The sequence below is a fragment of the Ceratotherium simum genome, chromosome X (assembly GCF_057802395.1).
Source record: "Ceratotherium simum simum isolate JZ-2026a chromosome X, ASM5780239v1, whole genome shotgun sequence".
In the NCBI taxonomy this organism is placed as follows: Eukaryota; Metazoa; Chordata; class Mammalia; order Perissodactyla; family Rhinocerotidae; genus Ceratotherium; species Ceratotherium simum.
This window is the reverse complement of record NC_141940.1, coordinates 78,242,343-78,246,300: the sequence shown is the minus strand read 5'-3', so window position 1 is coordinate 78,246,300 and position 3,958 is coordinate 78,242,343. Positions and strand designations below refer to the sequence as shown.

At 38.8% G+C, this 3,958-nt stretch overlaps 1 non-coding gene across 1 annotated transcript; it reads right to left on the bottom strand.

Annotated features, from left to right (window-relative positions):
* Positions 1-907: 907 nt before the first annotated feature.
* On the bottom strand, positions 908-1,013 carry LOC147911900 (U6 spliceosomal RNA). Its single transcript, XR_015550772.1, has one exon. It is a non-coding gene; the product is annotated as a U6 spliceosomal RNA (small nuclear RNA).
* Positions 1,014-3,958: the final 2,945 nt, after the last annotated feature.

The window sequence follows — 3,958 nt, the reverse complement described above, 5'->3', positions numbered from 1 at the left end:
TTACCTTGCCGGGTAGAATATTCTTGGCCATAGTTTTTTTCCTTTTAGCACTTTAAATATATCATGCCACTCTCTTCTAGCCTGTAAGGTTTCTGCTGAGAAGTCAGCTGATCGCCTTATGGGGTTTCCTTTGTATGTAACTTGACTTTCTCTTGCGGCTTTTAGGATTCTCTCTTTATCTTTAATTCTTGACATTTTGATTATGATGTGTCTTGGGGTGGGCCTCTTTTGGTTTATCTTGTATGGTGCTCTCTGTTCTTCCTGTACCTGGATGTCTGTTTCCTTCCTTAGGTTAGGGAACTTTTCACCTATTATTTCTTCAAATAGTTTCTCTGCCCCTTTGTCTCACTCTTCTCCTTCTGGGACATGTATAACATGGATGTTAGTGTGTTTGATGTTGTCCCAGAGGTCCCTTAGACTGTCCTCACTCTTTTTAATTCTTTTTTCTTTTACCTGTTCAGCTTGGGTGATTTCTTCTAGTCTTTGGTCCAGCTCGCAGATCCATTCTTCTGTATCCTCTACTCTGTTTTTGAGTCCCTCTAGTGAATTTTTCATTTCATGTATTGTATTCTTCATTTCTGATTGGTTCTTTTTTATATCTTCCATTTCTTTGTTGATGTTCTCGCTGAGTTCATCCATTCTTCTCCCAAGATCAGTGAGTATCCTTAACACTCTTTGTTTGAATTCTCTGTCAGTTAGGTTGCTCATTTCTGTTTCACTTAGTTCCTTTTCTGGGGTTTTGTCCTGTTCCCTTACTTGGCACATATTCCTTTTCCTCCTCATTTTGCCTCTTTCCTTGTGCTTGTGTTTATGTATTATGTAGGTCAGCTACATCTCCTGCTCTTGGAGAGGCAACACTATATAAGTGATGCCTTATGAGGCCCAGCAGTGTGCTTCTCTCAGTTATAGAAATATGGAATGCTTACAAATTTGCATGTCATCCTTGCACAGGGGCCATGCTAATCTTCTCTGTATTGTTCCCACTTTAGTATATGTGCTGCCGAAGCAAGTACTCATTTGATCTTGAGAGACTGGATATGAGTCTGGTGGCCAGGGTTTTTTAATTTCCTCATTTATCTGATGGGGATTATAAGGCTCTTGCTATTAAATGAGAGTTCTGTGGTCATAAAGAGAAGAAAAATTTAGTACCAAGGCTGGGACTAATTCCAGGCCACCTGACTTTTCATTACAGTTTGATGTCATAGAAAAGAAAAGGAAGCAGAAATGCTCAGAATCCTAATTTTTTAACGTTTACTCAATATTCTGAAGGAATCTTCCCAAATGATTTGCTTCAGCATGGGCAATTATTTCTTTCCTTGCTATTGTGATAACTAGAACAACTGCATTTAAAGTGCCACCAACAAAAATTAACTCAAAATGCATTAAAGACTTGAATGGAAGACCTGAAACCATAAAACTCCTAGAAGAAAATATAGGCAGTACACTCTTTGACATTGGTCTTAGCAGCACCTTTTCAAAGGCCATGTTTACTCAGGCATGGGATGCAAAAGAAAAATTAAACAAATGGGACTACATCAGACTAAAAAGCTTTTGCACAACAAAAGAAACCATGAACAAAATGAGAAGAAAATGCCTTCACTAGGAGAAAATATTTGCAAATCATATATCTGACAAGGGGTTAATTTCCAAAATATATAAAGAACTCATACAACTCAACAACAAAAACCAACAACCTAATCAAAAAATGAGCAGAGGTTATGAACAGACATTTTTCCAAAGAAGATATACAGATGGCCAACAGGCACATGAAAAGATGTTAAACATCACTAATTATGAGGCAAATGCAAATCAAAACTACAATGAGATATCACCTTACACCCGTCAGAATGGCTAAAATTACCAAGACAAAAAATAACAAATGTTGGAGAGAATGTGGAGAAAAGGGAACCCTCATACACTGCTTGTTGAAGTGCAGACTGGTGCAGCCACTATGGAAAACAGCATGGAGATGTCTCAAAAAATTAAAAATAGATATACCATATGATCCAGCTACCCCTCTACTGGGTATTTATCCAAAGAACTTGAAATCAACAATTCAGACACTTATGCTCCCCTACGTTCATTGAAGCATTATTCACAATAGCCAAGGTGTGCAAGCAACCAAAGTGTCCATCAACTGATGAATGGATAAAGAAGATGTGGTATATATATCGAGATATCGATATATAATGTAATACTACTCGGCCAGAAAAAAAAGACAATCGTCCCATTTGCAACAACATGGATGGACCTTGAGATTATTATGTTATGTGAAATAAGCCAGACAGAGAAAGGCAAACAGCACATGATTTCACTCATATGTGGAAGATAAATAAACACATGGCTAAAGAGAAAAGATTAGTGGTTACTAATGGGGAAGGGGGTTGTGGGGTGGGCCAAAGGGGTAAAGGGGCACATATGTATGAAGACAGATAAAATTAGACTATTGGCAGTGAGCACTATGCAGTTGATACAGAACCTGATAAATAATAAAGTACACCTGCAATTATACAATGTTATAAACCATTATGACCTCAATAAAATAATTGAAAAAATGAAAAAATAAATAAAAGGGCAAAAAAGAAAAGAATTCATGTCATTGTGTACTTTATTTCTGAATATTGATTAAAGACTCCTATATTTTTAATCTATTATTTTTTCTTTTCAGAATGATGAAATAAAATATAAAGTGTCACCAACTTTGCAAAAAACTAAAGTTAAGTTTTTTACAGAGAAATATTTTAACATCACTATAAATAATGGCATGTAGCTCTATGAGGGGTGGAGATTGCAATAAAACACTATCAAGTGATAGAAATTTACATGTCAAAAAGTTTAGATTGGAGTGACGTCAGTGTCATGGCAGAGTGAGCTTTCCCATAAACTCTTCCCCTTATAAGATACAACAAAAGGAACAGTCACAGACCAACAACGGTCTCCTAGAGAGTGAAAAGAAAGATTGGAAAGATGCACACTGCTGCACATCTGAGAGTGGAACATGCTGGGCCCCCAGAGGAAGTGGGGAGAGGTAATGAGAACTCCTTTCCCTCCCCATCAGATCAGCGATCCCGGTCTGCGTGGCTCCCAGAGAGTGGGGAGGGGTGGCACTCTGTGGGGAAATCGTAGCTCTTCGGGCTCTCTCAGCCAATAAGAAACTCCCACAGAGAGGACTCAGACCTGCTACAGGGGTACCATCAACATCTGAGCACCCTAGTAGAGCAGAGAACAAGGGGCTAGCAAGAAACCGCCATGCCAGGGTTCCAGCGGATAAAAGAGAGAGCTCCCCCTCCCCGCATGCTGTACACTGCAGCTCAGACAAGCAGACCAGATGAAGTGGCCAGCCGATCGCAGTGAGCATGTGGGGCAGAGTGCAAGGGGCTCAGATTACAAGACCCTTAACACCCTCACAGTGGCGGCAGGTGGAAATTGCAACCAGAGATTTCCAGGATGAGGAAAAACAAAGCCAATACAAAAACTACAATGCAAAGGTACATGAAATCACCAGATCAGGAGGAAAATGACAAGCACCCAGAAACCAACCATGAAGACACAGAAATCCATAACCTAAATGACAGAGATTTCAAAATAACTATCATGAAAAAACTCAATGAAATATGAGATAACACAGACAAACAATTCAATTAGATTCGGAGTTTCTTCACAAAAGGGATTGAAATCATAAAGAAAAACCAATCACTACTGATGTAGATGAAGAAGACAATGGAGGAGATAAAGGAGAATCTTGAATCTTTCAAGAACAGAGCTGACAATATGGAGGAAAGAATTAGCATTATAGAGGATATGAATACAGATATGCTCCAGATGGAGGAGGAGACAGAACTAAGACTAAAAAAGAAATGAAGGAAGTCTCCAAGAAATATCTGACACTATTAGGAAATGTAACATAAGATTTATAGGAATTCCTGAGGGACAAGAGAGGGAAAGAGGAACAGAGAGC